Raw genomic sequence first — 13214 nt, 5'->3', positions numbered from 1 at the left:
GAGCAAACAGTCACAGACCGTCCCCACAATGAAAGTTGTCCATATACTGCTGTAAGTAAACACATATTATAATAATTATGTGTCATCAAGTCAATTCTCACTCATGGCAATCCCTCCAAGATTTTCTAGGTAAAGAATACTCAGAAGTGGTCTATTATTCCCTTCTTCTGGGGGCATCCTGGGACTGGCAGCTTGCCTACACAAGCTGGCTCTTCTGGGACACACAGTAGGGTAACTGAACTCCCAACCTTTGGCTCCACAAGCAGATACCTAAATCAGGTTTAAGTATCTAACAGCAGGGAGCAAACTAGAGTGAGGTGCCTGTCCATTCATACAGAAATAGCTCCTGCAAATGTTGTGAAGTGGCTTAATAAATGAGCCACTTCAGGCTAGAGCTCACCTGTGGATCATGGGAAGAGACAGAAAAATTAACTGCTTATAGATTATTGCTGATGTGCTACATCAGTTACAAAAAAAAATTGAAAATAATATTTTCTTTGCCTTCTCTTATAGGGCCAGTGGAGAAACTGCCTGCAGCTGAAGCCACTGGCTTGTTTATTAAGCCACTTTGTGTTACTGGCAAATTGAAAGATGAAGGCTTGCTTTGGATCGGTTCCGGTGGTTGCACACACTGGAATCGATCCAAATCAGGGGAAATCCTACCTGCGCCAGAAAAGTCTTGTGACAGGGGCCAGAAAGGTGAAGGTAGGAATGCTCTGGGGGCAAACTGGTGCACTCTAGCAAAGACACTGGATGATCACTATCTTTAAGAGCACCCCAGCCCATCCCTGCTGCACTCCAAACAGCTGGTGGAATCAGCTGCTCACTGAGGCATCCAGCCATTATTTTCTTACTATTAAAAGGTTGAAATACCCCCTCTAGTGGATATTTGGAGGCTAACAGCTACAGTTTACACTATGAAAGGCATTGAGTTTACACTCATTGGTTTAAAACATAAGAGGCTGTGAGATGCAAGCCTTAAATAGCTCTGTGTTGCAAACCCTTCCTTCCGACTCCACTTCTACAAAGAAGATGGGCTGTTGTCTGGTGAGCTGTCAAGGTAGGACATGACTGCGCATGCCCAGAGCTGCACATGCTCATTTGTTACATTATTACTTTGCTCACCTTGGAATCGTGGCCTTATAAAGTGGTTCTGAAGATAGACCTTGATTCCCTTGTGCAGCTCTCTCTGTGTGCAGACTTGCCAGTTCCTGAGGTGGCTCCTTTAACCTGAAGAGCAGGAGGGACGATTCAGCAGCCCAGGCTTCCTCTATTTCATCAGCGTGACTTTGCTGAAAGGAGTTGGAAGCCAAAAGGGAACAAGGTTTTTTTGTGCATTTGTAGGGGAAAACAGTTTTGCTACTCTTAAGAGATGGAAAACAGATGCCGGTAAAGGGGGGGGGGGAATATCACCAATTAAAGAAGAGCAGAAGACAACGTCATTGTCGGGAAAGGAAACGGAGTGTGCCATCAATATCCATTTGTATTTGCAGGCCAGTTTGAAAATTAGGAGGAAAAAAGGGCTAAGGAAGGGCACAAAGTGAAGAGATGATTGAAAAAGCAGAATCGGAAAGAAGGGCAGGACTGAGGAGAAGGTGGTTTGAGGAAAGAGGCAGTGAAGACAAAAACAAAAGAAAGTTGTCTGACGACCTCTCAAAGCTCAACACGGGTGGGCAAAATGCAGTCCTATGGAGCCTCATTCTTCACTATTAGCTCTGCCGGCAAAACCTACCAGGAGCTCAACAATCTCTCGTGAACTATGCTTTGCCCATCCATGTTGTAAAGGTATGTTACCTGCTGGGAATGTGGCAGGAACTAGGAATAGTTTTTTCCAAAAGGCTAAAAGATACAGAGTACAGTAGATAAGAAAATGAGACCAAGAGGAAGAGACTGAAAACCAGAGGTGACAGAGGCAAGGAAGTGGGGGGGGGGAATGGGACAATCATTGTACTGAGACCATACAGCCTATACAGGAGGGGCCATCTAGTATTGCCAGCAATAAAATTTCCTGGTGAGGGCGATTTGGAGGGTTCAGAGTTGTGAACCGGGGGCATCATCTAAACAAAGGCCGTGGTCGATGTGACCCTCTGGATGATGCTCGATTGCAGCTTCCAACAGCCCTAGCCAGCATACTCAATGATGACAGATGATGGGAGTTAGAATTCAGTCTGTGGAGAGCCATGCATTCCCCATCTCTGGCCTACATTCTGGATTTTTCTAGAGTTGTTGTACATGTAAGAAGTGCATATGCAAGTAATCCTGCCGGTACTTTTCGGTGCTGCCAGACCAGAGCAGCAATGTGGCCTGGGAAGTCTAGGATCAATAAGGCGTCTGGGTATGCCTATGTGAATTTCCCAGGGTGGTTTCAATTAACCACCAAATTTCCTTTGCAATAGAAAAGGGATGCCTCCAGTAAGAGGAGGTGGCACGGAAGTGGCCTAGCAATCCCAGTGCTGAATGCAGCTCTTACCTTATGTTGTAAACCGCCTAGAGTGGTCGAAATGACTAGATAGGCGGGGAATAAATAAATAAATAAATAAATAAATAAATAAACAAACAAACAAACAAACAAACAAACAAATAAATAAATAAATAAATAAATAAATAAATAAATAAATAAATAAATAAATACCTGATGCCAAGAAGCAGCAACAGCATCCTGGGCTGACAGAAAACTCTTATGACAACAGAGAGAAGCCTTCAGGCCTAATCCAATTGGCAGATGGTCTCAATCTGACAGTCTGAGAGGGAAAGACAGTCTCTCTCTCTCTCTCATCTTTAACCTTAATCCCATTGTTACCACTAATCGGAGATTCACTTCCTCGGAGGGTCTATTTTTGAAGAAGAAGAAGAAGTGAATCTCCGATTAGTGGTAACAATGGGATATTGTGCTTTTGTATCCATGATTCAAAATACCAGGAGATGGCCTGATATTGCTGCACATTATCATGTCCCTAGGGTCAGCAGGAAAATAATGCCAAACTTTACATAGCAAAGGGCAGCCTGAAAGTCGATGATGCTCATGTCAGCAGTCAGGATGGTCTACAGGATTCCATTTTGTACTCATTACCATTTCTTCTAGGCATTTGAAAAACAGCCTTGACAATTGCTTTTTGTTTGGGTGAAAAGTGATTAAATGATGAAAAAAAGGAGTCAGGTTCTGGGATTTTCCCCTGCTTGGTGTCTTTTTGTGAATAGTAATAAGCAGAAGAGGGATCCTGTAGATCATCTTGGCTGCTGCCATTGGTGTTGTCACCATTCAAGAGGAGGAGGCTGTTCTACACACTTCCTCTCCCCAATCCACAATTGCCATTCTTGCAGCAGACACTGGCTTGAGTTACTGGCAAGGAAAGGGCACCCCCGTATGATCAAAAACACTTTCCATTTTATTATGATGCTACACATTCTGAGTTTGACTCTTATAATTTAAAATAAATTCCTGAGCTAATCCTTAGAGAAGTTTAGCACAAATTAAAGCTTGGCCAGACATAAAGCACATGTGGATCATCAGCGACATCCGCTTTCGAGGCTGGGGAGTTTCCATGTGGTGTGGAGCTTAGAAGAAGCAGTGCCGGAGCTCACAACAGGAGGCCAATAAAGGTAAAGTATAAAGGAAGCCACTAGGCAGTTCTCGGCATATGCCAGATCTGGAAACAGCAGGCTCTTGGGCAAGGGATGGGGAGCACATCAACACAGAGAGTGCCAAGTGCTAATGCTAATGATAAATATAGCAGTCCTACTTAGATTTGTGAGGAACTTTGAAGTGTGAAAAGAATGATCGTACCACAATCCTTAAGGTAGGTGAGCATTCGTACTTGCACATTGTAGACACACACACACACACACACACACACACACACACACGTGTCCCCCTTGTTGCTTGCAACAGCACAAAGCAAACTGGCAGGAGAATTTGACTACAACACGTCCTACGGGGCCCTTGTCTTTTACTGACCCTAAAGGGGCTGGGATTGTGTAGGGCTGCTGGACAGGCCCTTTGGCACACGGAGGCCGGCCAACTTGGCTAGACACGAGGGTGGGGACGTCCCTCCGCCCTGCCTAATCTGTGCCGGGGGCTGCAAAGAGCTGGCCGTGGCTCCCCTCGGGTGTCCTCAGCAGTAGCAAGAGGCCTACAAAGTGCTTCCTGTCCATTCATAACCATCACCCCTTGAGAAGAGCTTTTCCCTATCCTTGCGTGAAGGAAGGGTTTTGGCCGGAGAGGGGAGGCAACTCCGGAGGACAGTAAGGGATGAGTTAGCTGGAAGGCAAGGCCTAAGGAGAGTTACCGGCCTGGATCTCTTGAAACCCATTTTGGCATCCACCCCCACATCCTGCCAACAGTGTTAACAGGCCAGAAATAGCATCAGCATGAATTAAAGAACAAAGGGGCCTCTTTTCAGCAACTACGAATTTGTGTTCACTTCTAAAGCAAGCAGCTAATGAGCACTGGGGTAAAGGAAGAGGACGGGCCTGGCTTTCACCCCCCTCGTTAGCCTAGAATTACCAACATTCCTATTGTTTATTTAGTGACAGGCCGGTGCTGTATGTGTAATAACTGTGTGACAATAAATCCCTGTTTTCCCATCTACACGCCCAAGAGAAGCTTCATCTGTTGAATTTTTGCCAGCTTACAAGCAAAAGACCAGTCCCAGGAAAAAAAATGTTTTGTCAGGCTTGATGTAAGCACTAATGTATGACTGCATGGACATGCATGGACACAGCCCCAAAGCTAAGATCACATGTGGGCATTGGGATCAAAAGAGCTGGACACCTTGATTTAAAAGACCACTTTGGAAAATATTTACCATCGAGATATGTATATTTTAAGAGCCTTTGTGGCAATGACTTATCAGAAGAACTAGATTGACATTTTTCAATTTAACTATCTCTATTCTGGGTTTGCAGGAGGTATAGTTTTATTTTACAGAATTAATTTTTACATTGGCCAGAATCCTACGGCAATCATGTAACACAGATTGCCTAACTGATGTGCCTAATTATTCCCGCTGTCTGTTGCATGCTCAGACACACCCAAGTCACACAGAAGGTCCTTTACTTAGTCATGTGTCCAGGTGAGCGACCAGTAGCTTATGTTCCAATAGGAAGACTACAAAATCTGCTTGCAAGATTCCCCTTATGATCAGAGTACCTGTTGCACATTATTTTGGCCACTGATTAATTTTCACTTCTCAAATCCATTGTTACAAGACACTTTGATGCCTATTTTCTAAAAGGGTGTGGGAAATGTCCTAAACCATAAATAAATGTCTATTTTTGGGGCTGGGGTAGGGACTAAGTAAAGGGCTTTGAATCTTCTGGCATGCACATATATATATGTATGTATCATATATGTCTACTTAAATTTTTATATAACAATAAAAACAGTGAGACAACCCCTGCATGGGTTTGGAACCCCCTCTCCCCATAGCATCACCCCTAGTTGGGAATTTTACTGGACACTCACTGTGAGAAGAGGCTAAAAACTAAGACGAAGTCCCGCCCTCACTCAAGCAGTCATGTCATGTATCCATCTTTACCAAGGGCAGTCTTCTGTTTGAAGGACTCGATCTACATTACAGCCCCCCCCCTTTTTACAGCAAATTTCTAAAGGGGTAGTGCTGCTAGCCTGTAGTGGGAAAATAACAAGGCATCCTTAAGTCTAACAGCCTGATTATAGAGTGAACTTTTATGGATGCACAGCCCACTTCCTCAATGCGTGCATATGCGACAGTGAGCTGTGTGTCCAATAATCGTAATAATTATATGCTGTCAAGTCAATTCTGAACTGTTTGTGACCTCTCTCAGGGATGTCTAGATATAGAGCACTCAGAAGTAGTTTACTAGTTCCTCCTTCTGGCAGCACTCTGGAATGCCAGGCAGTGCCATCAGCCACGAATGAACTAACATGATCATACAGAGATGATTTCGGCTGGCCTCCCCCTCCCAGGAGGCACAGTGTTGACCTGAAAGCCTGGTTCCTGGCCAGGTGCTCTAGAGACCTCACCGAGCGACACCAGCACTATCGTTCGAGGAAGCTGCTGCTATCACTGATCTGTTAAGCCTTGACAAAATGGCTTAATGCTTGCTTATTTCTCTTTCCCATAAGGCATCTCCACTCTGGTCCATATCCTATCTAAAGATAAAGGTGGGCCTTGCAGTTGTCCAGAGTTAGCACATAAATTGCAAACTGAGCAGGTTCATAGGTAATCTGACCACAGTGCTTCCCACTATGATGAGATATATGTATTGCATTTCTCATTATAGTGGGAGAAATAACTACATTATAGTATTTATTTCAAGGTTCATCTGACATGTACAGTACTGTATACAATTACACACAGAGATGGTATGGAAATCTAATTCTCTTTTGCTCTCTCTTTTGGCGATACCCAAATGGGACCTTATTTCTACCTTACTCATTTAAGGTATTGCCCATACAGCTGTGATATGGTACAGGAATGAGCAGCTAGGGAAAGGGATAGTACTCCTGAGAAGCACTACCTTCTTTTGGCCTTTAGACCCGCCATTCCCAACCTTTTTTTTTTTTTTTGCCATGGCCATAAACACAATAGAAAATAAACATAGGCTGAACCAGGATTGTAGAAATTGCGTAACAAATCTTATAAGATACTGAGTGAAGAACTGTTTTCAGTCTGTGCCCCCCTCTTTGAATGTGCTGGGGGCCCCAAGGTGGCCATATGGCCCCCATTGAGAATGGCAGTGTTAGACCACCAGGGAAGAGTCCTGTTGAAGGATCTTCCTACAGGGTGTCTCTTAGGCAGGACACTAGGGTAACATTTTGCCAGGAATAGCATACTCAGAGTGCAGGGACCAATACATTTCTTCCAATCATTTTTAGAAGCCTTGTTCTGCACCGTGGACACATCCCTGATTAGGTTGTCAAGTCAACAGCTTCCTAGTTCCTGAGCTTCCAAGAGCAGAACTTGAGGCCACAGGGGTGGATTCTTTGGATATAACAGAGATGGGGGAAAGCCAGATTCTGCAGGTGGTCTGGAACTTCTTTTGGCACAAGCAATTATGGGAACAAACATGTGGGCATTTCAGGTGAATGGGACCAGAATCTGAGTAAAACCTGGCTAACTGGCAATTAAAATGTTTAAGTTTGTTATGAGTGCAGCCGAAGACCCGGAACCAGAAGGGTTAACTGAGAATGCTGAGAGATCAGAAACACCTGAACCGCCTCCAGATTCTCCTTCCACAGCAGACAAGCTTTGGGCCAGGCTTCGGGAAAGACAGGACAAAAAGGTCAGAGGATTGCTCAAAGGCTGTTCACAGAAATATCCGTTCAACTAGCCCTGAGTTAACAGGATGGAAAGGTTTCCAGCAGCTCAAGGAGCTGTTTTACTATAAAACAGCTCCTAGTCAGCCAGAATTTCTGTGGAAGCAACGAGTCAAAACCCCTGGCTTGCATCCACGCTCCTTGAACCGTGTTCCTGACTCTGGATTCTGACCCTGGACTATGCTGTGTATCTGACTCTCACCTTGGACTGCATTCTGTGAGTTGGTTTATGGACATTGGCTTTGCATTCTTGGTATTCCTGACCCTGGACTGGTTTATCGGACTTTGGCTGTTTTAACCCCCGGGAACGTGACAAAGCTTGTCCGTCTGTCTGTCCATTTGGTGGCTGGGCAGCCATCAGATATGATCCACAGTTCCTGCCACTGCCATTGCTCCTACTAAGGCTCACATCTCATGCAGAAAACACTATGGAGAGGTGTGTTTTCCCCCCTCAGGCAACAAGAAGGCTCAGAAGTCACAATGCTGGAGCTCTGGTCTGTGCCTTACTCCAGTTGCCACTGGCTTCAAGGACATGCATCCACCAGTTTCTTTCCACCCTCTCCCCTGGCCCCTGGTTTCGCCAGGTCTTTTGTTGCACCAGGGCAACATACACAGCAGTCCCTTCATGCTGAGTCAATGGACCCTGGTGTCATATGATATGGAAATGAGTGAAAATGGTTCTTCAGGCTTTAAACCTACCTTGCACATGCACATCAAATCTTCCGTTTCAGTGCCAATCACCTTGAGATTTGTCTTTCCACCTAGAAACCCTTAGAAAGGCCTGGCAACCCTATGCTTTGGAAGCCTGAAGAGACCAAGCACGTGTTATTTAAAATGATCAGCACCTCCTTGGATACATTGAGTCCCACTACTGACATAAGTGTACTTAAGCAGACCTAACAAGAGATTCATGAATCTGGTTGAGAAAACATATCTGGAAAGTTAACCAAAATGACTTCCTCCAATTAAGGTTTACAGTTGCAACATTTGATTACAAAAAGAATCTGGTATCTGAGGGCCAGATTTATGGTCAGAATCTAAGATTAAATGGTATAATCCAATGTGAACTGAGTGCTAGAAGGAGACAGTGGGCTCAGTAACCCAACACTGTTTTGCGAGTCCAGGTTAAAACACAACAGCTTTCAGCACGCGATGCCCTGACCCTATATATTTCAGGATCCCTGGAATCACAGCAAATCCTAGTTGTTTGGCAACCTTCCTACACATTATATGCAAATAAGCTCTTTTCCACCTGTCTGATCCCAACTGTCTCTGCTCGAAGTAGGTTTTTACTGAGTATGGAAAGAAAGCTGAGACGACCACCAAGCTCCTAGCAATCTGAAGTTAAAAAAAACTAAATGTTGGAAGGCTGATTAAGAAGCAATTTCTCTTTCCAGCATGATCTCCCTAACAAAGAGAAATGTCCCCAGGAGTAAGATAGAGAAGATAAAGCGGGACAGGGAAACAACCAAGAAGCAAAGGACAAAGTGGTGTAAACTTCCTTTTAGAGCAGTATGGCAATGGAACCAATTATCTCAAGAGGTGGTGAGTGCTCCAATGCTGGAGAAATTCAAGAGAAATTTAGACAACCATATGCCCAATCTGCTTTGATTTGGATTCCTGCATTGAGCAGCAGGTTGAACTCGATGGTCTTATGGGCCCCTTCCAACTTCATGATTCTATTCTATGTTGATATTTAAGACGCCACAGCATTTTGTCACTTGCTTCCCCCCCCCCACTTTTGACAAAATGCAGAGATAGACCAACACAGCTACCTCTCTTGAAATAGAAGATATACATCACATAGCATTAAAGCCTTGACATGTCCTTTCTCTGTTGTAAATTGTCTTCAGGAAAGGGTGCTTTGAACTAGGGAAGGGGCAATGGAAAGTGATGTTTGAATCTTGCCATGTAATCTTCCTTTGAACATCTCTCCCACCGTATTCCTGGTCCATAAGTGTTATACTACCTGCTTACCAGTATAAAACCAAGTAGCAACGTTTGCCATCAATATTTACGGATGAGATTTTTTTGGAGTAATTGTGTGATGGGCTTACTGGCCACTTTCTAAGTCCCAGAGAAGGATGGCATCTTAAACTGTATGGCTCACAGAAGCACTGGCTACAAGCACCCTATGCTTTCTTCTAGTAAAATGTATGTGCAGTAAACCCATAGAATGTAGCTAGGCTTTTGCTTAACAGGCTAGGCATGCCCTACCTCAAAGTGAAAACACTGTAGTTTAGTTTAACCATGTGTGGACCCAGAGAGAAAAGAACCGTCCAAAAGGCTGATGGATTTGCAGAGCTGGGGTGGGGGTGAAGGGGTGTGTGTGTAAAAAAAGAGACAGCCATGAGAAGGTTTTGTTGAAAAATAAATTTATTTACAGGGCAGGATCCCAGAGAGATTCATCATAAAAAATAAACAGGATCCAAGCCCCCGTGTAGAGGTACCCAGAGAGGAACAGATCTCCACCACCCCTGGCTCAGGGACCAAGCCCAGATTGACAATGAAGAAGAGCAGGGAAGAAGAAACTGCAGTACACCTACTTTGGCATCTTGCAGGAAACCTCACCCCATCCCAAAGAAGGGTAGAATTCAGTAGAGCATCTGCTTCAGGGAAAATCTGACGAATCCCTGGATTTTGCCCTGTTCTTCCCATATGTCTCAACCAATCCCTGCCAAATGGGCACTCTGTGAGACCCAAAGTGCCACTGAGATAGAAAGAGAAATCCTGAACAGCAGAAGACCCAGCAAAACTGGCACAGCCCCCCCCCCCGGACACAAACACTCAGTAAAAAGGGAAGCATGTTCAAGGGAGGAAGGCAAAAAAAAAAACCCCACCTCACTCCCTTCCAAAAACCCCCACAAAGTACTGCCATATGTTATTGTGCTATAGTTGGGTGGGATATTCTTGGAAATCATGATGCCAAGTCCCTGCGGTGGTTATAGTGAGCAGTGTTTGGTTTGCATGTGATATAAAGCTCAGGTTGTTCTCTCCTTTTTCCTTTCTTTTCTTTTTGTTTGGCTCTTTCTCTTTTAGATATTATCTTTTAAAAGAGTGAAGGAGAAATCAACACACACATACATACATACACACACACATACTCCTCCACCACTATTCCTCTAATGAAGCTTTCTTAGATATGAACTGAGTTAGATTTAAAGGCGATCCTTCTGGTTGAGTTTAAACAAAAATCTGAATATGTGAGTTTATATTTCCATCAAAGCTCTGCAGCCCCCTTTCCTGTCATAAAGGTCCCATCCATTCAATCCAGCATTTTTTTTTATACCAGGGATGGGCAAAGAGGAGTCCTCCAAATGGTGTTGGCTGCAACTCCCATCAATCATATCCAACTTAGCCAATGGTGAGGAATGCTTGGAGCTGTAGTCCAACAATATTTGGAGGGCTGCAATTTGCCCATTCTTCCTTTAAACCCTATTTTACTTTGAGTGCTATCATCTTCCTTGTGTGTCACCCTCTCAAAGTCAATTAAGAGTAGCCTCTGGAAAATATGCCACCAAGCCCAAACAACAAGGGTAATGCCCAGTTCCCACTCACACACTGAGCTGTGACAGAATGAAGAATGCTACAGTGGACCCTTGACTTACAGACGGCTTGACTTACAGACTTTTTGAGTTACAGACTTCTCTGGCCGCAAAATTTAGATTTGACTTGCAGACTGAGATTTGACTTACAGACCAGAAAAAAACCAGAATGGAACAAAAATGGCCTGTTACGGGATTAATCGGTTTTCAATGCACTGTAGCTCAATGGAGACTTGACCTACAGACTTTTTGACCTGCAGCCACCGTTCCAATACAGATTAATTCTGTAAGTCAAGGGTCCACTGTCCTGCCTGGACTGTATTTTCCCTGCCTTCCCTGAACCTTTCTTGACCTAAGAAAAAAAGAAACAAAATATCCCCCTCTAGTGGTTGAAGGAGGAATAGCAGCTTCCCATTAATTTCTATGGACGGAAAAGAGCAGATATGGATCAAATGGTTTTCAATGCATTCCTATGGGAAATGCAGATTTGACCTGAGAACTTTTTGACTTGAGAACTGCCTTCCAATACGGATTAAGTTCTCAAGTCAAGACCCCACTGTACTTTACATGAAATAAAAGGCAGCCAATTTACAGAACTCCTGCAGATTTCCTTTTGGGGGAAGGGGAACAGCACAGATGAAAAATTGCCCTGAGCAAATCTAACTTACGAGCAGGTTACATATGTCTATTGATTTTGTTTTGCAAGGGGAGAAAATGTACAGAGATGCATACATGGGAGGTCTGTTCCAAGGAAACCTGTCTGCTTGATTATTTGAAGAGGGAGAATGTAGTCTATTACCCTGAAAAAATCTCATGGGACCTTAAAACTAACAGATTTATGGCAGCATAAACATTCATGGACTAAAGCTCACTTTATGTCATCAGATTTCATGACTCTGGTCCATGAAAGATTATGCTTCCATAAATCTGGACAGCTTTATGGTGCCACAAGACCCTTGGTTACATTTCTCCCCCCCCCCCCCAGTTTATTGGTCAATCAAACAGGGTTTAACAACTATATCTCCTCCTTGTTATCATCCAATCCAGTTGTACAGATTTGGCCCTTTGTCATGGGAGTTTGGACCGGTTTCCAACTGGGTGACTGACAGACTAGCTGTGAAATTCACCCATCCTACAGGTGAGACTTGACTGGCTATTCTCATGCCACAACAGTCTCTCAATAACTTCCAGGCTGTCTCCTGCAAAGGCCTGAAAAATAAGATGAGAGCAGGATTATGTCAGAACTTAGCCCATGAAGCCTCTGTTTCAGTTGCCACCTTAGAACTGTAAATATTTTTATGGACAGATGTTCTACATCTTTAACCATTTTTAAACACTGAACAAATTAATCATTAGGACCTTTCCTCCCACTGCCTGGCCATGAGCAGAAGTAGGTGGGCAGGTGGGCAGGAAGGCTTGACATGTAAATTTCTCCCTGTTGTGCCACAATTGACTGCACACCAGCTTCTGTTCACAAAAAAAAGGGTGAGAATTCCTTTATCTTTCAAGAATACCCTGTTCAAATGGTTGGGTGACCAGACTGCAAAGGAAGACGGGGTTTCTGAATGTTTAAAATTTAAACACTTAGCTAGAGGTGAGAATTTTCCAAGTGCTGCTTTTCACACTTCTTCAGGAGAAACTTCTGCTAAAATGTCTTTTTCTACAGTACCACTTCAAAAAAAGAACACCAGCCGGAATCTTGTCCTACTTTGTATCTGATCAGCTCGCTGTTCTGCCTTTTTTTTTCTTTTCTCTTCTCTTTTTTTTAAGAGTAGATTGTGAAGCATTTTGCTCTGAAAACTGCTTCAGGATTCTCAAACACAAAAGCCGGCATTCAGTGTTCTATCATGGCCTGGTGGGAGCAGGAAGTAAAGATTTGCAGGCAAGCGCAGTTCTTAATTCTTAATCGCTGCCATCATCCACAGTAGGAAGCAAGGCCGATCCGAGTCCCAGCACCAGTCAGGAAGTGCATCGATTTCATTTCTCCTTTATGGGTGAATACCAAAAATACTGCCTTTGCAAACAATGTTGGGATGGGGACCAAACCTGTTCACTAGCCATGTTAGCGGTCACCCAGCTTCTTTGAGCCGACCCGCCCTTCTACATCCACAGAACAAGTCAGTATAGAGTAGGAAACCACCACCACCCTTATTCATAGGATCAGGATCCGTTGATTCACATATCCTCTGGCTAAAAATACTAAATAAAAAATTCCTAGAAATACTTATGTGTATTTCAGAGACGTATTTACAAGAAATGGTCACTAGAGGTAGCCAGAGACCATGCGACATGCATAGAATTCACTACTTCAATGTTCAGCATAGCGGGGGGGGGGGGGGGGAGGCTTGGAACCTCTCCCCTGCAGATAC

Source organism: Pogona vitticeps, chromosome 2, assembly GCF_051106095.1.
Source record: "Pogona vitticeps strain Pit_001003342236 chromosome 2, PviZW2.1, whole genome shotgun sequence".
Lineage (NCBI taxonomy): Eukaryota > Metazoa > Chordata > Lepidosauria > Squamata > Agamidae > Pogona > Pogona vitticeps.
Note: the sequence above shows the minus strand (reverse complement) of the source record.